The sequence below is a fragment of the Lissotriton vulgaris genome, chromosome 9 (assembly GCF_964263255.1).
Source record: "Lissotriton vulgaris chromosome 9, aLisVul1.2, whole genome shotgun sequence".
Taxonomy (NCBI): Eukaryota; Metazoa; Chordata; class Amphibia; order Caudata; family Salamandridae; genus Lissotriton; species Lissotriton vulgaris.
The window spans coordinates 465,357,907-465,382,734 of NC_141697.1; the positions used below are offsets into that span (position 1 = coordinate 465,357,907).

General features: G+C 43.6%; 1 pseudogene; it reads left to right on the forward strand.

The window, feature by feature from the left end:
* The first annotated feature begins 23,476 nt into the window (after window positions 1-23,476).
* Window positions 23,477-24,276, forward strand: LOC147690278 (uncharacterized; annotated as a pseudogene).
* Window positions 24,277-24,828: the final 552 nt, after the last annotated feature.

A 24,828-nucleotide genomic window follows, 5' to 3' on the forward strand; every position in this document is an offset into this window, starting at 1 on the left:
AAAAATAAACTGTGAACTAGAAATAGTAATTCGGTCACAATTTACTGATATGCACTAATCGATTGTGTAGCCCATAACCCCTAGGAAAGTGAGCTGGTATTTATGTTCGTCTGTTTGAGAAACATAAGAAAATATTTTTTAAAAATACAAACTTCTTTACATTTTTGATTATATCATCAAGGTCCAATGGGACGTCGATTCAATTAAGCTCGAAGGCTGTAATAGATGACCTGTTAATTTGCTCAATAGTTTTTAAAATTATGGTTTTCAATGTAGTTTTATACTGTAAGGATTTTAATTAATCATCAACAAACAAATACTGATACTGAGACGTAGATCCAGGGGTTGTGCCAATAAAGCTGGCAATGTGCTAGAAAAAACATACAATTCCTCCGGGTGCGTGCGAAGACAGAAGAGGTAAATGTGTTTGAACTGCCTAAAGCACATTTTTAGGACTGCTGTTAGGCAAGGCGTTTTGACTTTAATACAGTTATATGTATGTCATGTCTACTTAATAAAGACTTTCATTCCGATGACTGATACTGACCCAGCTATTACGCATGCACCGTGGCCCTTCTGTTCAGAGCAGTTAAAACTTCTCTCCCCGAACTATGGATTAAAGCTCATCCACTTTAAATTTTTACATCGCACATATGGTACACCACTACAACTATTTCAAATGGGCTTAGTCACAGACTCATGCTGTCTGTGCTGTAAAACTTCCCAGGTCTCTTTCCTACACCTGTCATAGCAGTGTCTGAGCGTGGCTGTTTTTGGTGGGAGGAGTTTGCTCATATATACATAATTACAGGATATGAGGTCCCACATACTCCTCTGGTGGGATTAGGGTACGTGAATGATATCCCCAACACATACAGTAGTTTAATTGCTGACCAAACGCAGAGTAGCAATTCATTAGGGAGAAAACCCACTTCCACCATCACATACTAGATTCATAATATTGCACACAGCCAAGAGCAGTTCTTTTTCCAAGATAGAAAATGCACAAGAACAGTGAATTCTGGATAGAATACAAAGGTAAAGTTAGGCAACACTTACACATGCCTGAAAGGACAACAATCTGCCAACTGCTTTCAAATAAATAAATGCAAAACCAACAGTCTGAACTGGGGTGGTGTGGAGTGCAAAAAAACGATGGATTGTGGGAGGAGCCAAGCTCGCGACCGCGATGGCCGCACTGTAGCTCGGCTCCGTCAGCCTTCCTGCCTGACACACATATCCTGACTCTCATCCTGCCCCGAGACGACACACTCGGGAAGAAATGGAATGGTGAAGCAACGCTCGTACTCACCGTCTGTCCCGGGGGCTCCTGCGAGCTGCGGATCCAAAGCTGTGCCCCTTCTTGGTCCGGGACCTCCGCGGCGTAGAGACCGGGGACTTGCCTGTGGAGGTCGGCCGGAGTGACGGTGTCGGCGGCGGCCCCTGGTGGAGGAGAGGGGTCGGCTGGGAGAGGCCGTTGTGCGGTTATGCCGGTGGCGACTGACCGGGCCCGGTCCAACGGCCGGATGGCCCCGTGGCAGGGCGCGGCCTGCCGTGGATGGGGGAAGACCGCGCATGAGGCATCCCCTCCTTTGTTACCCTGTCCGGCCATTTTGAAGCCCTGCGCCCGGAGTCGGCGTGTGGCGTCCGTGGGGCTGGCGGTCCCCCCTTTTGGTGGCTCTCCTTTCTGCACCCAGGTTGCCATTTCTGGGGCTCGAGGGGACCCCAGCGGTGGCCTTGCTTGAGAGCCCGCTCCAGAAGTTGAGTCGTGTGGAGACACGGCTGGACCTGCAAGATGGCGGCCGGCGCCCTGGGTCACGGATTTGCTCAGGGCGGCGAATCTGTGTTGCTGAAGTGCACGGGGGCCTGGTCCTGTGAGAGTGAGCCCACGCTTGGCGACGTCCTTCACGCCCTACAGTCTTTATATGCAACCATGGCCCTCGGCGCCCATGTGCTGGATAGAAGGTCTGCCGCCATTTCTGTTGGGCCGTCCCTCATGAACGCGGCTCGACTTCGAGTGTTTGCTGATTCGTCCCCCTCAGTTGCTGTGAGGTGTGCAGCCGCCGTGCATCGACAAGACTGTATGCCTGCGGCCCCGAATCTCCAGGTAGCTTTGTCTGTGGCATGCGCGGGTGTGGGCTCCATGCTGGGGCCCATACCTGCTCGAATGTTCGGGGAATGACGTGGATTGCCGATTCGATCTGCCTCGGTGAGGTCCTGTTGTTGCCTTGAGGGGGAGACTTTACTTTCCTGGGCGGCGAGACTGCACCCACACTGTTTGCTGTTCCAGTCGTCGCTATTGGAAAGTCTGGACTGCCGCAAACAGTTCTTGCTTTGCCGCTGGTTGCCGGAGTCCTCTGGGTTACACCTTTGGCCTGTCTTGTTCCGATCATGCGGCCTCTCCACCTTGAATTGTTTGCTGTCCACTACTCTACCACTCGTGGTAGCGATGACTAAGAAAGGACAGGGGTGAGCCGGTTTGATCCCGGAGGACTACTGGTTAACGGATGGAGATGAGGAATGCCCCCGATCACGATATTATGGACGATCCCTTCGAAGGTTCATGATACCTGAGACTGTGTCGATTTCGTTTTGATGTTGCATAAATGTGTGTGAAGGCGGGGGGCGGGGGCCGAATGACTTGATTGAGGGTCTCCTCTCCCCCTGGTTCCTTTTCCTTTTTGTCTCTTATGTTTCCTTTCCCTCTCTCTAACTTTTCCTATATTTCGGGTTCTTATTTAGGGCGACAGGCACGCTGCTTGGGGGGTAGGCCGTAGCCTTCTGCAGGGGTGCAGGGTGGGGTGGGGTCTTTTTTCTGTTCGTTTTCCCTTTAGTTCTATGGCTCTTTTGTATCCCTTTATCGGGACGCCGTGTCTGTGCGTGTCTCCCATGGTGTTATTGCTGAAGGGGATGGGGGTGCGCTACATTTCTTTCTACGGTATTGATTGCACATATATCATGACTCGCACGCCCCACCCCCGATAGCGGGATCCTCAGTCACTTTGCACGACTTCATTGCTGTGGGGCGCGTGCAGCAGCGCGGCGTTCTTTCTTTTCTTCTTTATAGTATTTCCCCCCCCCCCTCTTCTTTTTTTCTCTTTATTTGGGTTAGTGTAGAGGATGATTGTAACTGTTGTTGTTGCTCTGGTTCCTTTGTTATGTATCATCACAATACTTAGGCGGTCGATGGGCATGTGACGGGCCACGGTGGGCACTGCTTTGAATTATGGCGTCTATATTCTAATTGCTGTGAACTGTTGCTGATAACCGTCTTTATCGATGCCTTTATGTTTTGATGTTTGATTCGTGGCCCGCTATGGGAACTTAGATGATTAAAATTGCAACTGATCCTGCTATACTTCCTATTATAAAATTATAAAATGAACCTTCCTTGATCCTGTTTCCGGTGGTCGTACTCAGCTTTTCTAAGTTTGAACTACCTGTTTGCACAACGTTGGGTGACTGCCGGGTAATCTCCGCATTGATTTACGTGCTTTTCATAATGTGTCGTGGCCGGCCTGATTGGTTGTAGGCCCGTATTTGTATGCCTCTATTTGCGCAATAAAGGTTTTCAAAAATGTAAAAAAAAATTTTTAAAAAACGATGGATTTAGGCCCAGATCTCTGTACTGGGGTGAATGCATGACATTGTTCTGCATTTTGTCCATCAACTGTTGGTTTTGCATTTGTCACCCCGAGTGGGATGGGTATGCTCACGTGAATCCCATGCTCTCCACACCACTGGAGTCAAGCTATCCTGGCTGAAGACGGCTGATAGCCAGAAACCGGTCCTAGGATGCTTGATTCCGGTCCAGGAAAGACATGGCTTTGCAGTTCGGGCTGGACTGTTCCCATGAGGCACAGGTCAAGGCTGATTTGCATATGGCCATGTCTGAACTGGGGTGGTGTGGAGTGCAAAAAAATGATGGATTGAGGCCCAGATCTCTGTACTGGGGTGAATGCATGACATTGTTCCGCATTCTGTCCATCAACTGTTATTTTTGCATTTGTCACCCCGAGTGGGATGGGTATGCTCAGACGTTAGTCCCATGCTCTCCACACCACTGGAGTCAAGCTATCCTGGCTGAAGGCGGCTGATAGCCAGAAACCGGTCCTAGGATGCTTGATTCCGGTCCAGGAAAGACATGGCTTTGCAGTTCGGGTTGGACAGTTCCCATGAGGCACAGGGTCAAGGCTGATTTGCATATGGCCATGTCTGAACTGGGGTGGTGTGAAGTGCAAAAAAAAAAAGATGGATTGAGGCCCAGATCTCTGTACTGGGGTGAATGTATGACATTGCTCCGCTTTCTGTCCATCAACTGTTATTTTTACATTCAAATAAATAAAGGCAAAATTGCTTGGTGAAGAATAAACTCAAAATCTTATAGTCATGGCCCAACAACGTAACATTAACTTTAATTATGGTGTGAACTGCACAGGAAAATAACCCAAGGCATCCTCTCGGTCATACAGTTTCTTTACTACTTCACTGCTTAGCAACAGAGCTTGCTATCACCAATGATTGTATAGCTAACAGTTTTCATATTCATTTCTAAACAGACGTCACCCCTATGACCACATAAAGCAAGAATACTCTGGTAACAGCCCATATGGCATATACTTTTCTTGGTATCCCACAACAAAGAACAAGGTAGTGTGACATTGGTTAGCAAAAACAGAGCCCCGAGTTTTCCACAATATATATCACATTTCACAAGTAGAAAATCTTCATTCTGTCGATTTTTGTCATGTGTCAGAACAGAAAACCAGGAAGTGTGCTAAATGCTCAACATTAACCTTTTACCTGCTGAAATCAAATCTTAATTGCGTGCAAAAAATATGCTCAGATGAGTGCATCCTGGACATAGAGTGGGAGAGCGGGAAAGGGGAGTTAAGTGCAGGGAAATGAGACAGACAGGGAGGTGAGGTAAATCATGAAAAGTTACTTGGAAAAGGTACAGACAAGGGAATTAGGAGCAGGAAGGAAGAATTGCCAATAGGAAGGAACGAGGGAAGAAATTAATTAAATAAAAGCCACATTTTTTATAAGCAAAGGGGAAAACACCATCCCCATGATTTGTTATGGAGCAAAAAAGAGTAAAAACCTATAGCTACTGATTTTTACAATATTTTTAAAATATTGGAAAACACTGAAAAAACCAACCAGGACGCACAAACAACAGATCCTGTAAACAGGAAAGTCTAGTCATTGGCTAATTTCACTGTAAGTGAGGGCATTCTGCGTACACACAGAATATATCCAGATGCAGGCCCATTGACCAGGGCAATGAGTGTTTTTTGAGAGCCCAAAAATAATTTTTCTTTTAGTCAATGTGTTTTTTCAAAAAGTTGCAAGGGCCTGGCACCTCCACCAAAGTAAAGTTATATAAAACGATGACAAAACAAGCATTGACAAAGCCAAAAGGCTATTAACTAACGCCAGACTAATTAGCTTTGCCAATGCTTGTTGAATAAGGCACAGGGGTGTACTGCACCAGGACAATGAAGGAGTGTGAGGTTTACTTGCTTGTCTGAGGACAGTGTGGGCCTGATTTAGATCTTGGCTGACGGGTTACTCCATCACAAGGGTGACCGATATCCAATCCGCCGTAATATAAATCCCATTATATCCTATTAGACTTCTATTTTGGTGGGCAGGATCTAAATCAGGCCCTATGCCACAATGATATCTGTGCACACCAGCTCTATTTCAGAATATCATTAGCAAAAATATGGTATAAAAATATTGTGTCCTAAGTATCGTTTACAAACATGTCATACCATCAAGAGTAGAATTTATATTAACATCAGTGAGGTGATAATTTTGTGAATGAAATTTAGGACACAATACATCTACCAGATGATATTTTGTTACAATATTCTGGTACCATATTGTAGGACTTGGCCCTTTCTGGCTAAAGTTCCCTAAACTTTTTTCTTTCTCCGTAGACTTTTTTCTGACACTGTTTTGCCAACTTGGATGCTTTGGGCGCTTTGCCACTGCTGATCAGTGTCAAAGTGCAAGTGTTCTCTGTGTAAAGTGTAATGGTAATTGGTTGTCCATGATTGGTATGTTTGTCTTACTAGTGAAGTCCCTAATAAAGTGCACTATGTGTGCCAGGGATGGTAATGCAAATGCTACTAGTGGGCCTGCATTACTAATTGTGCCACCCACACAAGTAGCCTTAAAGAGAGACCTCAGGCCTGCCACTGCAGTGCCTGCGCGCAGTTTGTTAAACTGCCATGTTTTCCTTACAAGTGCACCCACTTGCCAGGCCTTACCCTTCCCTTTCTATGCACATCAGGCACCCCTATGGTAGGTTCAAGGTACCCCCCTGGGCAGGGTGCAGTGTATGTGAAAGGTAGGACATGTACTAAGGTGTGTACCATCAGGGGAGGCCGTAGGCATGTGCAAGCTGTGCACCTGCACAGGGCCACCAAAGCCCAGGGGCCACCACTCCAATATATATCCTTAATATAATAATCCTCTGAGGATGGATACATATGTGCGTGGTGGCCCCTGGCAGGGATTTGGCGGCCTCTGGCTCTATTCCACTTTCAAACACCCTGAACCCCCACTCCCTCCCTCTTCACTGGCCTCCACGCTCCACCCTGCCCGGACCCCCTCTTCCGGGGCCCCCTACCTACGCTCCCTGCCCAGGGCCACCATGAGCCTAGAGTCGCCCCTGGTACCATGTCCTGACAGTGAATACTCTCCATTTTGTTTTTCACTGTTGAAAGGCCATCTTGCACTTAGGACAGAAGGGTGAGGCTGTGTAATATGTTTCCAGCCTATCTTCCCAAAGGCTTAAGATGGAGAGGCGAAGTTTAGTGTGCCTGAACTCACAATTCAATAACACATCTTTTTGTGAATGTGGTTTTTGCATTGTGGGTTTAGAAACCACTCTTTAGAAGTGTCTGGGCTTTTGTGCTCTAACATTTCTGTGTGTCTCTGCCTGACTGTGGATTGACTGTCTGGATTTGAAATCAATAGGATCTGGGGAATGTCTTGACACAGGGGAGGAGGTAAGATAGCAACAGACTGACCTGCATCTAGAGTGTAGGGGGGGGGGAGAAGCCCCTTGAGGTGAAGAGGCCTGGGTTGCTCCCATAAAACAACGACTCCATCTCCTGCTGAGTGATTAAGGATCCTGACCCCCACTATCAAAGGAAGAAGGTGTCACTTGCAGGGAGACACCCAGAACTGGTTTGGACAGGGGTCTGTGCCCCCTAACACAAAGACTCCAAAGACATTTAGAGACATAACTATGAGAGCTGAAACCCCTGGACTTTGGAATGGAATGGAACTGTTCAAGACTGTAAAGGATTGAAACTACTTTGTGGTCAAGAGGAACCTCTGCCAAGGAAGAAACAGCTGAAGAGACTGAAGGAAAGGACTGACCCTTGTTGTGTGTTCTGGGGCTGGCCTGCAGTTTGCTGCTTTAACCAAGGAGAAGCTAAAGGGACTTTGCTGTGTCCCCCTGCTTGAAAGGAATTTGCGGTGTGCTATGTCCTGAAGTAACTTATCCCCAAGGGCCCGAGGAGAGCTGGCTCCCTATTGTGGAAACTCAGGAACACTAGTTTCCAGGTGTGTCTCAGTGACGCTGTGTGTGTGTGTGCTTTTTGCAGCCTGAGACCGTCGTAAGAATTGCCCTGTGATCGTGGACACCTGAAGTCCAAGTGAGGCTCAGCAACGCTGTGTGCGTGTGCTTCGTGCAGCCTGAGCCCTTCGTGAGGATTGTCCTGTGATCGTGTGAACCTGGAGTCCAAGTGAGTCTCAGCGACACTGTGTGCATGTGCTTTGTGCAACCTGATTGTTGCGTTACGCATTGCATTATTTTGGCATTACAAACTGCTTGATTGTTGCATAACGAACTGCATTATTTTTACATTGCGAAGTGCTTGATTCTTGCATTACCAACTGCATAGCATTGCATTAGGACTGCATTGGATCATCTAGAATTGCTCATTAATACCGCCAGCACCTACAAGGGCTGGCTGGCCTAATAACCGGCCAGGAGGAATATTACAAATACGCACATGTTGGATTAATATCTTGTGGTCTCATCGGATATCTTTTTATATAAACATACTTATTTTTATGAAACTTGTGTGGAGTCCATTTGTGGTGTTACCATTGAGTTACTGAGAGCGTGGTTGCAAATACTTTACACACTTGCCTTGAAGATAAGTCTGGCAGCTCGTGCCAAGGTACCGAGGGGGTGAGCAGGGGATATCTGAGCAGGTGTCCTTCCTTTCCCTGCTGTGGAAGCAAGGGTCCCTATTTGGGCTAAGGTACCTACCTTAGCCAACTAGAGACTCCCAGTTCTAACACATATCATATATAACTTCACCCACTGCTAGTTGGAAAATGGTGCTCGTTAAAACATGCTGTTATGTTCAAGGCTTTGTTCAAAATGTTCTTTTACATTCATGAGAAATATAAAACGTAATATCACAAATCTTTAAAAAAAATGCAAGTTGTTCCTGTAGTGCAGACAGTTTATGATCATGTCATAAAACCCTCCACATCAAAGTAGTTTTATTGCAGTTTCCTTTGTGCATTGCTTTTCTATAAACTGATTTTTCTCTACTCCATAGAGGAAAAAGAAATTCTGAAGTGCCAGAGGCTAGATGTAACGGGTCAAGTTGAGGTCTATCTGTACAAATATGTAACTTGTTCGAATGGGGATTTTAAAAAAAAATCTGAGTCCCTCTCCTCATCTGACAATTCCAGGACCCTTCTGTTTTTTTCAGATGTGAGGAGAAAATATAACTCCTGAAAAAACATAAAACCGTTCGATTACTTTACAGACCTTGAGGCAGACTTTTTTATACCAGGAGTTCTTGTTGATTGCCTAAAATGTAGAGGCTAGGGCTCCATGGTTTGATATGCATCAAGGGGCAGATTTACAAGCCCCATGCGCCGCTGGTGCATCATGTTGCGTGAGGGACTGGTGCCGCAGCCTGCTGAAGGATATTTACAAGCACAGGTACAGTCAACCTGCGTGACTTAACCTGTGCTTGCATATATCTCCCCTGTTCACGCAACACTTTGCGTGTTAGGGGCGGGTCATGGGTGTTGCTGTGGGTGTTCCCAAGCAACACCCATGTCCACTGATGCATTTCCAGATTTACGAGAAATCGTATATCTGGAAATGCGTCAGTTTGCTGTGCCACCATAGGGGTGGCGTAGCCAAGCGAAACGAGGAGAAATGTTTTAATTTCTCCTCGGTTTTTTTCCTCCTTCGAAGCGTGCTGCATTCTATAGCACGCATTGAAAGTGGTAAATGCCTGCAGTGATTGCTTTTGCTCCGGTTAAAGGTTTAGTGGGTGAACAGAGTTAATGAAGGTAGGCACATTAGTCGTTTGCAAGGTGTTCTGGAGTTCTCTCGAGCGAGTGTGGACTATGTTTTAATAGTAAGGGAATAACGGAGATTTGGGTCTGTTTGCTTCTTTGTCTCCTCCCCGCCTCCGACTCCAGGTTGCCCTCCTCTTTTTGCTGAAGGTGTAGGAAACATACCTCCGTGTTTGTTTTTTCATACACCTCTGGAGCCATAACGTTTTGGACCTAGAACTGCCGTTTTTGGAGGTAGGCTTGAACTCGAGATGTGAGTGGGTGTATGTACTTTGCTGTGCGCGAATCCCCTTCATTTTCTGTAAGATGGTTGTGAGAATGAATTTCTTGGCATTTTCTCTCTCTTCCCTCCATGCTTAGGAGAGTCCGATCCGTGAGCCACGTAAGAGGAGGTTGGCTGCACCCCTTTGGGGTGTGTCCCCCGTGTGTAGTGTGGGGGTGATATCGTGAGCCATTTAAAGGTACCCATATCGCACATTGGCGCAGAGAGTGTTTTGAGTGTTTTTAGATGTGTTTGTTTGATTGCCAGTGTAAACCCTGATAGACCTTCACGTGAGACACAGGGTGGTATGTTGAGTCTATATCGGTGAGTGGGTCTTAAAACCCTTTGTATCCTGTGCATGCCCTGGATATTCTACCTTTTCCTTTAACTCTAGGCGCCCTCGGCGTCTATATAGAGTCCTTGTTTTTCATTTCATTAGTGTTCTTTTGGGCTCGTTTTGGCTTTGGCTTTACTTCCTTGGTCCATATAGTTGTTCATTGTACACTGGGCACTGCATTGCCATTAACGGGTGAGAGGTTTGTTGCGGCATAGTTTGTTTTTAGGGTTTGTGTAAATTATATCTTATGTGTGTTGTTTCAGTACCCTTGTCCTGATGATGCCACAAGATACTGTTGGCGGAAACGCGACCGCGACTGCGTCGACATCTGATTAAGGAGTCCGACTATACTGTATATACTGTGTAAATATTACCAAGCGCTTTGTATAAAAACTATATTGTTTTTTTAGGAGAAATTATAACTTTTGCGCTTCAAGGACTACCTTGGTTTTGATACTCCACCCAAATTGAGGAGTGGGTATTTACAGAGAATTGAATGTGTTCTTCTCCGTTTTTTTCCCTGTTGAGGGTACACACTGTTGTATATATAATGTATATATTGCTTTGATATGTTTTGTTGTTGTTTTTTACACTGTACACTTGTTTACCTCCTTGTCTTTTGACTTTGAATACTGTCCGTTTTTACTCATATCATTTAATGCAAACAGAAATTACTGTATAAAACAGGATAATAAATTGTATCTTGTTTTGAAATAGCATATATGTCATTGATTCCTCAGTACCTTTTTTCTACTTTTTCATCTTTTGATGTTCCCTGCCCAGGTATGCGAGGGTAATTTGGGCAGAACCCCCGTTCCTTACATAGTATTTGTGCAGGAAGGGGCCCCTTCCTTCACAAAAGCAATCTCCCCATGGCGCAGGCATCCTTGCACCATGGTGCAAGGGTGCCTGCGCAGACGCATGGCAGCTGTTTCTGCACCAGCGCAGGGGAGAGCTCAGGAATGCGACCTATCATTGTAGATATGTCGCATTCCTGTGCTCTGAAAGTGCCGCAGCGTGGCACAGCCAAAGGGCTTGCGGTGTCGCGCTGCAGCACTTTCTTGTAGATCTGCCCCATAGTTCTCACTGGTGGACCTAACAATTATACATTATTTATCTGCAGTTGGTTCACCGACCTGACCTGTAATTGTATAACATTGATACCTAGGTTGTAGTGAAATATAAAAAATAGAAAATTCATGAATAGATATCAGATACATCAATTGAATTTGTTTATTAACAAGAGATTTTTAACATGATAATAGACAAGGCCCAATCCTGGGTATGTTGCTGTGCTGGACCCAGGAGACACATTATCATTTTTTTATACTATGTTTATTTTATCACTGATAGCCTGAAAATATTATTTTTTAAACAGGAAAATGTTTATGGAAAACAAAAAGTACAGTACTCTACTATTTTGCTATATTTTGCTTTTAGTTAACAGAATAGACAAACAATCGAGTTATTGAGAAGGTAGAGTTTCAGTGAATGGCTGTTTTGTTATTTTAAGAACCTAAATTTTCTATACAAGGAAACACTTATGTAGCTGCTGTCTGTAATATTCAGTTATCAATTGGGCACTACTTTAGCCAGAATGTTCAGGGTTTGATTAACTCCCACAAGGAAAATGCCATTTAAATTAAAGGGCAGTGATGAGGAGCGGCAGTGGGGATTATGGTTTACATTATTTTCAAGCATTGTTACACCTGGACTCAGACTGGAATGTTTCAAAGGAAATTAGACCAAGAAACTCATTATCTAGGTCTCCCAAATAGATGTAACCGTATTCAGCAAGAATAATGAAGTTGTCACGAATTAATGAAAATAATTTCCGACTCTCAGATAGTATTGTTGAGACCCCTCCAGTTGGAGAAATTCCAATAATTACACATACAATTGCGATTTAAAACAATTCCGAATAAAATGTGTTAAAATCATTTTGGAGCCGCAACTATTTAAATCTTTTTTTTAAATCTCTGTTTTTGAAGCCACCTCTAATATGGCCTAACTGTGAATTGGAAACTCTAGAAAACACAGTAGAAGCGGAGGCGGGGGGTATTACATTATGTTGGTCATATTTTTAAGTACTTGCTTAATCTTATATATTAGGAGGTACTTTGAAAGGGCTCATAGGAGAGGGAGGAGTTATTAGAAAGGGACTGCAGGGATTTCGACATTGAAGTGGAGATGACATTGAGGGTACTGATAGAAGGGAACTGGGAGCTGTAGAACGTGAACTGGATGAAATCAAGACAAAAGCCAGGAAAAGAGCTGATAAGTTGAACCTGTAAAGTAATTAGTTCTTGGCTAAGGCGCATGGGTTAGAACCCTGTGTTATACTTTGTTTTTTATTGAAGGTATTGATAGTTACAGAGGACTTCTGATCTTCAAAGAACTCCTCCACTATGAGTCATTAGCCTTATAGCACCATGCGCAGGGCTTCAGAGATATTCAAGTTATTGCTTCCATGATATACCCAAAATATTGTTGCGATTTCATAAATCATATTAAATTTAGGTAGGAAACAAATACCAAAGTCACAACTTTAATTGCATAGAATAGATCCAGAATTAAATAGTAGTGTTGGAAACAGAACCCCACCTTATCTTTTAAGATCTCACTTACTTTATTGATTAAAGTATGTCTTGTTAACGTTGTGTGTAAATCAGGGACGTTAAGTACCAGTCATTCAGCTCTATCTTGTAAATGTTATTCTTTTGTTTGAGACTTAAGACTTGAACTCCTGCATTTTTCTTTCTACAGAAACCACGTGGCAACTACAACTGAGTGTGGAAGTTACTGTCTGGCCTTAGTCACCCAGTGGTGGCTAACGTTGCTAGACTCACCTATCCTGGTAGGATTGCTCAGTTTTTATCAGTACTTTGTGATCTGACTACATAGGTTGTTCTTTGTCTGTTTTAGCACAGAGCGGCTTTGTATTATTTATCCTCACTGTCGTAAAAGGGCCGGTATCAACATACATAAAACCCACTGATAATCTCTTCCTCCCAGGAGCAGGAACTATAAACCCATTGAAAGAACCTCTCTGAATGTTGACTCATTAACGTTTATGAGTTTATCTTTTGTCGTGGGAGGAGAACATATCTTACACAAATGAAGCACGACAAATTTCAGAGGGAAAATTTGTATTTTGGCAACAGGGTACATTGTTTTTTTACATTTGCTTACTTGCATCTTAGAGTTTGAAATGTTTTCATCCAGGTTTCATTTCTTTATGAAAGACACATAATTCACTCAAATCCACAGATATGTTCCTTAATACCCTTGTTTGCCCCACTATTATGCATCATGGTAGCGATTTTAGCACCCTGAGGTTTCAATGCCTTTGATAGATGTAAATATAGTGGCAATGGGCTTGTGTGAAGTCAGCACAAAATGACTGCTCCAATACAGGCAGGGCAAAGCGGGAGAAGGATGCCAACCTGTGGTTTAATGAGGACCTCAAGACTACTAAACTAGCGGTACGCAGAGCGGAGCGTGCCTGGAGGAGAAATTACTGCCCCCTACTACGATTGGAGTTCATTAACATCCTGTCCCAATATAAGCAGGCCATCCTGGCGGCGAAAACAGCTTATTTCGCCTCCAAAGTCCTCGCCGCAGAGAACCAATCGAGGGAAATGTTCTCGATTGTGCACAACTTGGCATTCTCTGACAGAACCACCTTGAAACCCACTCCTTCTCCAGAACTCTGCCACTCTCTTAACAATTTCTTTATCCAAAAAATTGCCACCATCAAGGCCAATATCCCTCCCCCTTCTCCTACGTTTGTGGATCCTCAGTGCCCCCCCCCCAAGGGACAACTTGATGCCCTCCCTCTCCTGTCTAAGGAAACCCTGACCTCGATAATCCCCTTAGTCAAATCTGGTTCCCCCCTAGACCCTTGCCCCTCCCACATTCTCCGTCACATTTTTTCTTCCTGTTCCGATCCCCCCCTTCACCTTCTCAACAGTTCACTTTCTCAGGGCGTTGTACCCGCCCCACTGGAAACAGCAATCATCGTCCCTATTCTTAAGAAACCGGGCGCGGACCCCTCGGTCCCCGCCAACTATCGCCCCATCTCCCTCTTGCCATTTTTGGCAAAAGTGCTCGAGCGCCACGTCACCCGCACTTTGAGCTCTTTTGTGGAGACGCATGGGGTCTTAGCCCCCCGCCAGGCCGGTTTCCGCCCCGCACACTCTACGGAGTCCGTAGTACTCTCGGTCCTTGACAACCTCAGGGAGGGAATGGATACCAACAAGACCCAGGCCCTGGTCCTTCTTGATCTCTCAGCCGCCTTTGACACGGTTGATCATACCATCTTACTCTCCCGTGTCAAGGCGGCAGGGATCGGAGGTACCGCACTGGTATGGTTATCCTCCTTCCTGAGGGACCGCACCCAGGCAGTTCGCCTGGGTGACTTTACTGCGGACTTCCGGAAAGTTCAGTGCGGGGTCCCCCAAGGTTCCTCCCTTTCACCCCTTTTGTTTAACCTTTACATCGCCCCTCTTATTTTTTCACTACAGCAGATGGAGGTCACAGTATACAACTATGCTGATGACCTCCAACTTGTTTTCAACCTGTCCTCTTCCCCGTCTTCTACCTCCAACTTCCAATTTACCATGATCCACATCCGAGACTGGATGAACCACAACCATTTAAAACTCAACCCAGACAAGACCGAGCTGGTGTTGACGGGTGGTTCATCCAGTCCCTGGTCTCCTCTGTTTTGGCCCCCTTCCCTTGGCTCCCCACCTGTCCCCTCTACCTCAGTAAAACCTCTAGGCATCAAGCTCAACCCCCAGCTCACTCTTCACTCCCAGGTTAGTTCTGTGGTGTCCTCTTCCTTTCTTTCACTGCGTACTATACGCAAGGTGTCCCGTTTTTTTTCTTTTCACGCTTTGAAATTGATCACCTTGGCAATGGTCATCTCCCGCCTGGATTACGGCAATGCCCTATATGCTAGTATACCTGCATATAGCCTTAGGCGGTTGCAGCAGATTCAGAACCAGGCGGCGCGCCTGGTGTTCAAATTACCAAAATCCCACCATGTCACCCCCCTTCTTAAATCTTTGCATTGGCTCCCAGTTCGTGAACGTGTCCAGTTCAAGCTGGCTTCTATCACCTTTCAAGCGAGACTGGGCACGGCACCGGCTTTTATCTCTTCTGAGATTATACCCTATGTCCCTACCAGAGAACTACGTTCATCTACCCAATTCCTCCTTACTGTCCCGCGATTCCGGAGGAAGAAATGGGGAGGCTCGAAATTTGCGACCCTTGCTCCACTCCTCTGGAACTCCCTGCCTCCTGAGCTCAGAGCCTTGACTCTATATCCCCAGTTCAGAAAACAACTCAAAACTTACTTGTTTACCAAAGCCTTCAACTAACTGTCCTCCTGTAGCTAAATTTTTTTTTTTTTTTTTTTAATTTACATTTGCCTTTCTGCCTTGTTTTCTGCAAGTTGTAGCGCCATGAAGCCGCTGGCGAACGAGCGCTTTATAAATAATTTTAAATTCAAATTCAAATTCAAGTTCAACCTGCAAGTCGACAAACCTAAGTCAAAACAAGCATCAAATGTCCTTGACAACATGTAGGCATGGGCTTCAATGAGGTAGCGGTGATATACATGAGTTTACTGTTCACAGACAGCACAAAGCACATAAAAGTGTCTGAGCAGCCGCCGTTGTGTTCAGATTATTATCTTGTTTGTCTTCATATTTCCAACTCCACATCACATTGCGTGTAGACATTACGATGGCTTTAGTGCTGAAGAGCAGAGAAAGATCCACAAATGTGGCAGTGCCTAACACCTTCTGGTAAAACTATAACAAAACTTCACATCAGAGTGACCTGCTCTGAGCCAAATTACTTAGGACATCCATCAATTCCACGCACAAATGATACAGTAAAGCATTGGAAGAGTTGAAAGGAATAGTCTGAAACATCAAACACTGGTGGCGCAAATCAATGCCATCAAGAACAAGCTGTGCGACAGAAGACATTGGATGAACCAACACAATGCTTTTTTTAGAGGCAAGAAAGCCTACATTACCAATCACATTACTGATTCCTGAAACTTAAAGAAAACATTACCTCCACATCCGTCCCTTGCTTTAATTCAGCACCAATGAGGCTGCCCTGCATCTGCAGACCCAATCCCAAGACACCTCTTAAATGTTAAAACCCCCCATCACATCACATGTTCTTTTCTGTTTGCAAACTAATTCTGGCTCACCTGTTCTCCTCAGAGGTGCCATGTAGACCATCAAGACTGCTTTACAGGCAGTAGGAGTATGGAGAAGCGCAGCGCTCCTTTCATGTCCTTTCAGTCATGCGATCTTGCCCAGGTTCGTAGGGGGAGCCTGGAACACGGAAGTGTGCGTGGATGCTCAGACAGTGTTGGACGGTCATGAGCAGCCGGGGCTGTGTAATTGGGCCGAAGATTGTGTATGGAAGCGGCTGATCGGCAGAAAAAAGGAGCTCATGTGTATGGATCTAGATAAGGTAGGTAGACCTGAAATTCATTCCTTTAAGTCAATTCAGGGGACATAAGGCGTTTGTTTGATGATTAATCAATACCTTCAATTTTTTTTGATTGGAGGATCGGATGTTTGTATGCTTGTTATTAGTACCCTTTTAAGCATGCATGGTTGCTTTTGAGAGGGGGCACTTTGCTTCGTGATGGTATTGAAGGAGTGTGGGGGCAAGAGAGCAGCAAAGAAGAGGTATGTATTGTCTTATTTCTCATCTTTTCATGAGAGCGAAGCAGGGAATGTGCAGCTCTGATGACTAAAGAGGAATTTCAGCAGATCATACAGACAGCGGTCTCCAGGGATATGAAGTCTAAGGGCCTGATTTAGATCTTGGCGGAGAGGTTACTCCGTTGCAACGGTGACCGATATCCCATCCGCTGAAATATAAATCCTATTATATCCTATGGAATTTATATTTCGGAGGACAGGATATCCGTCCTCCGCTAAGATATAAATCAGGCCTTAATTCTCTCCCAGCAGCTAAATCTGCTAAGCTGTAGACTTCTGTGAATGCAGAGAATTCTGCAGGGTCTGAAGTGGATATGCCTTCAACATCATCTAGGAAATATGTAAGAAGAGGGGCTTTGTTCCATATCACTTGGAGGATGGTGATGAATCTCTCTTTCCTCAGTATGTAAATCCTTCTCCATTGGCAATGCCATTCCATGGGCGAATTAAGGACATGGGTATGAATGAGTGGAAAGAGCTTGATAAACTATCAGTTTAATGGTTTCTCCAGAAGTTATATTTGATATAGGAAGATGGTTTGTTACCTCATGCTGTTAAAGTGGATGCAATCCTTGCAACACTAATTGGGAAGATAGCCATTTAACCAGAAGATTGCTTCCCATCTGATGCTACAGATAAAAAGGTTGAGTCTAATCTCAAGAAGGTTTTTGCAGCAGAAATGTTTAGCAATACAAGCTAACAGTAAGCTGCCTATTCAGCCCAATCTATGATGTGCGACCTCGATAAGTTGGCAATAACAATTCTGGAAGATTTGGAGTGCACAGACCTTCTGGCCTCAATGGAGCAGCAGGCCAGGTTAATGACTGATATTTCATCGGATGTAATAAGGGCTACAGCTATGGCATCTGGTGCTGTCATAGCAGCTAGGTGTAATCTCTGGATGCGGGATTGGAAGGCTTACCCTGTTGAAAAGGCCACACTCTTGAAACTTCCTCGAAGGGACAGATGTTGTTCGGAGAGCAGTTAAACTCTATGTTGTCAAAGGCTTTTAAGGATCGATAGTATGCCCCACCCTATAAGGGGAAGTCCAGTAAGTTACACTTTGCAAAGTCCCAATAACCCACAATGCCCTGTTTGTTCTCAGCTCATCTGTTGCCAATGTGTCCTGCGCATATTTTACATACAAAACCTCTAAGTATCAGTATCACATATTTTAGATTGTTTATGTTGCATCTAAGATTACAGGTGTCAATGTCCATTACATGTAACATTATGGTATGGTGCCTGTAAGGGTTGGTACACCAGATAACCAACTACCCATATGTGTGTGAAAATGTAAGTGCCTGGCCCATTTCCACTGCATATTTCCCACAGGTATGTTCAAGTAACCATTTTGCAAGTGTTGGGAAGTTGTCTTTGAAATGACTACAACTACCATGATGCCCTGTTTCTGTTTTTTCTTTTCTTTTTTTTTTTAAGTCCTCATTACGCAACTATTTAAAAGTCAGGAGTTTTCAGGGATCCTTCTCGCTATTCGTGGCACCCTTGAGAGAGGAAACCCCTTACGTCCATACTTATAGGGAAATGGCTTGGTTATTCATAGTGGGTTGAGCTAGCCATCTTTGCTACTCTTACAAGCCTTTCTCATCATTGTTGCGATAGCGTAATCATTGGACCGTGAACAGAGGAGGTGTTTTGGAGAACCAGGAATGTTGCCTTCAAGTTTCAAATACACATTATATATACCACATTCTTTAGTTCACCGCTTATGGTATTCTTCCCACAGGTCCCAGAATCTATATCTTTTAGAGGTATGCCTCTTATTTTTATCTAAATTAAACACTTTCAAGATTGAGGCCAACCATTCATTATGAGTAGGGGAAACCGGAGTTATCCATTTTACACAGATATCCCTCCTTGCCAAAAGGATCAGAATGAAAAGTAAATTCTCTTGGACTTTAGTAAGAGGCCTTCCCACAATTGTTCTTGAGATCCCGAAAATAACTAGATCCATACTTACAGTAAGTTGTCTTCGAAATACCCCTTCTAAGGTAGTACCCACTTCGTTCCAAAAGACATCCAAGCTGGGACAACGCCAAAACATATGTAAATCATCAGCCTTCTGCAAACCACACTTTGGGCAGTTCTTCACTGTGGCCCCGTTAAATTTGGATAATCTTTTCGGGGTCCAGTAGGCTCTGTGTACAGTGAGCAAATGATTTCTTTTAAGTGCGGCAGAAGTTACAATTGACCAGCAAATGTTCATAGATACTTGCCATATGTTACTTGTATCCAGCGTCGGCAGATCTTTTCCCCAGATATCTTCTGGAATTCGGAAATCTTCCTCCCCGGCCGAGATTAGGGCCCAGTACCAGTAGGAGGTTTCTTTCAAAAATGAATTAGGCGTCCACATCTTTGTCTCCAGGGTAGTATTACCTTTTCTAGTTTCTTTGATAGACTTACTCCAACTCTGCAGTTGGTAGTATTTGAATTTGGAAAGAGTAAAGTTTGTACAATAAGATAGTGTATCCCAGTCAAGCAGGTTATTCTGAAACAGGAGTTGACCCCATTCCTTTATTCCTGCTGATCTTAGCGATGTTGCTAACCTATCCTTAAGGCAGTCTGGTGTGGTATGAGAATCCCAGATTGGGGCCTTTTCACTATAAAATGGGATATCCAACGTAGATCTGACACAGTACCATACTCTTGCGGCAGAATTCAGGACCTTTAGTTTAATTTTTTTAAAGAACTTAGGATGACCAAATTTGTATAGGAAGTGGCTGGTATTGTTTGTTAATACACATAAGAATAGCGGGTAATTTTCATATGGACCCAGTAATACCCTACTACTTTTAAATTGGAAGGCTCTACAGTATTCTAGTAGATCTGGGCTTGCTATTCCTCCTTGCTCTTTTGATCTTCTTAATTTACGCCATGCAATTCTTGGTTTTTTAGATGACCATATGAAACTGGATAAGTCTCCCTGGATCTTTTTTATCTTTTCTCTATTGAACTCAAGCGGGATGGCATTAAAAATAAAGGTGAATTTTGGTAGAATTGCCATTTTTATGATGTTCGATTTCCCCAGGAATGTTAAGGGCAGAGCTCTCCAGACATTCAATAATTTTTTTACTTCAACCTCTACCCTATGTAGATTTATTTGGGTGATTTTATCAATCTCCTTTACCAGATCAATACCCAGGTATCTTATTTTATCTTTACTAAAGGGGGATACGAAGTTTTCATTCCAACTTATGGTTTCGGTTTTTGTTTGATTTATCTGATAGCCGGATAGCCTCCCAAAGTTTAACAAGGTCTCTTCTGTTGTTTTAAGAGCCTCTTCTAGATCTGAGGTGAAGATCATAAGATCGTCCGCATATAATGCGACTTTCTTGTGCCACCCTTGGTAAGAAAATGGGGAGATTGAATGGAGATTCCTAAGATGTTCTGCGATCGGCTCAATATAAAAATTAAAGAGTAGGGGGGAGAGGGGACAACCCTGGCGTGTACCCCTACCTATCGGGATGTTGTTAGTTAGGTGACCATTAATTAGTATTTTGGCTCTGGGTGAGTTATAAATATTGTCTACTGCCTTTACGATGTTTTCCCCTAGATTGAATTTCTTTAATACTTCCCTAAGATAGGACCAATTTACTCTATCGAATGCTTTAGCAGCGTCTATCGTAATTATTGATAGAGGGATTTTTTCTGCTATGGAGATATCAATTGCGGCGATCAGCTCATGAGTGAGGTCCTGTAAGTGCCTTCCTGCCATGAAGCCTTTCTGATTAGGATTTATTAAAGTTCCCGCTATTTTCCCTAACCTTTTTGCCAGGATTTGAGTAAAAATCTTATAGTCGCAGTTTAAGATGGATATTGGGCGGTAAGATTCGCATTGCTTTGGATTTTTACCTGGTTTCAATATAATAGAAATGGTGGCATCATTCCAAGATTCCGGAATTTTAGCATTGTTTATAAAAATCTGGTTGACTAGTGTTGTTAAATGGGGAACCAGCGTATCGTTTAACTTTAAATAGAATTCGTTAGGGAGGGCATCCGGCCCTGCTGCTTTTCCTCTCTTTAGCTCTTTAATCGCTTGGGCAACTTCCTCTGATTTTATTTCGCTATTTAAAGTTATTTTTTCCTCTGGGGTTAAGACTGTAAGATTTTGTGCTAGTAGGAAGTTAGTTATTTCTTCAATTTTTGGGTTACAATCCTCAGCGTAGAGTTTAGAGAAGAAGGCCGAGAATTCTTCTTTTATTATTTTCTCTTCAAACCCATTTTGAGAATTGTCTGTTGGATGAATGTAGTTTATTTTATTTCTAACTTGGTCTGATTTGAGCTTCCATGCGAGCATCTTCCCACATCCCTCTCCATACTCATAGTTGGCAAGTTTACTACATTCCCATCTTTCCCTAATTTTTTCTTCTAGTATAGATGATAATTTTTCCTTCAAGTTGAGTCTTTCCCTCATTAATTCTTGACATCTCGGGGAGGAAGTATCTAACAAGATCTGTCTGTCCAAAATTTTTATATTTTCTTCCATTGTCTGGATTTCTTTTTTTACCTCTCTTGATTTATGTATAGCTAGGCTACAAATCTTACCCCTAATTACTGCCTTATATGCGTCCCAGATCATTTGGGGTGATGCACTCCCATTATTGTCATGAAAATACTGATCTGTCTCTTGTATTAGTAAATCAATTACTGTAGTATCCAGGAGGATCGAACGGTCTAAAGTCCATCTTGATATATTTTTAACATCATTTATTTTTAATGTTAATTGGACGGCCGAGTGATCTGAGAGATGAGCGGGAAGGCAGGTCAATTTATGAGTACTCTCTACAAGTCCCTGATCTATTAAGAAATAATCGATTCTTGATTGTATTCTCAATTTTTTATTGTTAAAAGTAAATCTGTCCTGTTTGGAACCTTTTTTATCCCATACGTCCATGAGATTTAGATCTCTTTTATATATTACCAGCCATTCTCTCATTTTAGGCAAGGTGTTCTGTTTCCCTTTTGGAATCCGATCTGTGTTTGGATTTAATATTATATTAAAGTCACCGCCTAGGATCACAGGATAGTTTACCGAGATTAAGTGGGAGTATAAAGATTGTAATGGGGTGGGGTCGTCTATGTTAGGGCCATAATACCCGGCTAAAATAAAGGTATTGTTGAAGAAAGTAATTTTGGCCAGGGCCCATCTCCCCTTAGGGTCTATCTCGGAGGATAGTATTTTTGCCTTCAGGGATTTTTTTATAAGAATAACAACCCCTTTTGTGGCGCGTTGTTGATCAGTACAGACATAGTCTTCAACCCAATAAAGAGTTTTAATGATATCTTCCCATTCTTTTTTCATTAAGTGGGTTTCTTGTAAGATTAATATTTCGCTATCGGCAATTTTTAGGTATTCAAAGATTTTCCTTCTTCTGCTCTTAACTCTTAAACCGTTAACATTCCAGGTAATTATTTTTATATTCTTCAGATTTTTTTCCATCTCCCTCTATAAGGTATATAGCGCACTGTATTGTATTGATCATCAGGTTCCCGATTTTCTCCTTTATTTAGCGCTGAGGACATTTTTTTTATTTTTTTCCCTAGTTTGCTCCCAAACCCCATGTGCTCCCCCCCTCTCCTTCCTCCCCTCTTAAAATGGCTGAAAGCCACTTGTGTTCGTGAATATTTACAAAAAATGTAGAAAAGAAAAGAAAAAAAGGAGGGACGGGGAGACACAAGCCCTCCCTGGGAAAGCCTCCCTTTCCTTTGGGCCTTAATTATGGCCCTCTTTGAGCTCCGTGCCTAAAAAGAAAAAAGGCTAAATAAGGATGCAAGTGTGAAAAGTGTGTGAAAAGTATGTCTTGGTTCTAAAATCTAGAATTCATAGGATCATTGTAAATCATTGTAAATGTGGTCTCCCACAGCAAGTGTATTTAGCATTATGTCTAGGAGTGGGCTTGAGATTGAATTTGAATCTGGTCCCGCATTTGTGCTAACAAGTTATCAACCTCTAGGGGATCTTTGATATTATACATCTTGTGTCTCCACATAATTCTGAGAGATGCCGGGAACTTCATTTGGACTGTAGCCCCAAGTGATTTTAATTCGGACATTTTTTGACCCAACTCCCATTGCCTGTCTTGTGTCGCCTTCGCAATGTCAGATCGGATTCTAAAAGACCAGTCATCTCTGTTAAATGTCCCTATTTTTAAAGCCTCACTCAGAATCCTCTCTTTAATATTATATGATTTAAAATTCACCTGTTTATGTTTTTTCAAAAGAATATTGCTATGTTATGTTGCTCGTTCTCTCTATCCTAACAGATTTCAACATATGGTAAAGTATCATGTAGTGATCAATCCCTATTCAATGCTCTCTTCTGAAAATGGGTTGTGTTCTTTTCGTAATGTTGTCTTGTTGTTTTTAACCAGTTGTATGGATGTCATGAGTTTCACTAATCAAACTGGGTTGGCACAAAAATTGTCAGGTATGTAAATTACTATGTTGAATATAAGTGGTACACTGCACTGTTCACATAATGACTAATGCCAAACATCCATCCAAGTAGTGCAAATGTCTGTTTTGCAGTCATCTAGGCCTTAGAATTGTCAATTACACATTTCACCACCTGTTCTGAATGATGTATGGTATACTGCCTAATCGCTTCATGAACTTTTCAGAACATCTTATTACCTGCTGATTTGAAGTTGTACTGTTTGAAATTGATAATAGTTAGGGTAATATGTGTAATACCTCTGGAAGCTATCATCACAATAATCTCTACCTATTTTGTCTTCTATGTATCTACATTGTCTCTAAAGATTTGAACACACAATACACACTTTTACTAATGAAAATGTTCTCCATTTCTCAATAGGTCAAACTAGCCGAGCACGTGGGCAGGTTCCAGCCATTGAAGATACATCCACTCCAGGTCAGGATCAAGCCTTCAGTGAGGACTACACTCATGTGGATATGGAAGAGCTTGAGGAGCCTGTTACATCTGGGCAGATGGCTCCAGCACACTCCCTGCACCCACACCGACACCTGCCAACCCAGCTGTGACACCTCAGCAACCCAAATACTCCACTTCTTGTGTTCTTTCCACTGTGCCACCAAGCACGTGCCCACCACCAGCTTTAGCTCACCTAGGAACCAGTTGTATGGGGCACACTGGGGCAAGGGCACAGAGTAGTGGGGTTAGGGGTCGTGGGAGGGTGTTTGTGGGCCAGCATACTGAGTCCACTGGGGTCACTGACACCCACACCACCATCGCACAAGTCTTGGGAGCCTATCATCAGTCCCAAGACATGATGGGCCAGGTACTTACTGAGCTCCGGGAGATGAAGCGGCTGCAGAGGGAGCACAATAAGCAGATGGAAGCCCATAACTCTATGGGCTCCTTGATTGGGGTCCTGCAGGACACTTACACCCACACGTCCAGGGCTTTCCCAGCACCATCTACTCCTTCCTGTGGCTCTACATCACATGAGCCATCTACATCAGCCACAGGAAGAATCACCTACAGCCCCCCTAGCCCTTGCAGCTGTAAATTCCCCCCCCCCCCCGTGGCAGGGGCCGTCCATGCAGATTACTAGAAGTTAAGGATGGCAAGACCTCTGCCACCGCCAGCAAGACACCTTGATGCTAATCTCCACTATGTGCCTACCATTCACTCTGTGAACTATTTCGGGACACATTTGCATTTCTGATGCCAGTAGCATTTTTGACATTAAACTTCAAACAATGTTGGCTCTCCAACTATGGTTTAATTTACCATGACTGACTGGTGTTGTATATTTCAGCTCTATGCATTTGTTGTATTCCATCACAACTTGACAATGACAAAACATCAAAAGATTGTGTAAACGTAGATGATTTGCAAGTAGGTAATGTTTATTTTAAGTTCCCAAACACAATTCCCAAAATATGTCATATCATGCAAAAATAAACTACTTCTACTGGCCATTGTGTTCTTCAGGGGCCCCATTGAAGCGGGCTTCCTCTGGCAATGTTGGATTCCTCAGCAGTACCAAAAACCATGGCCAGTTGGGATAAGCGGAGTCTAGTAGATGGTAGACAAAAAAAGGGCCAAAATAATGTAACACAATTCCAGGTTATGCAACTAGAAATATCCCCAAAAAAATAAC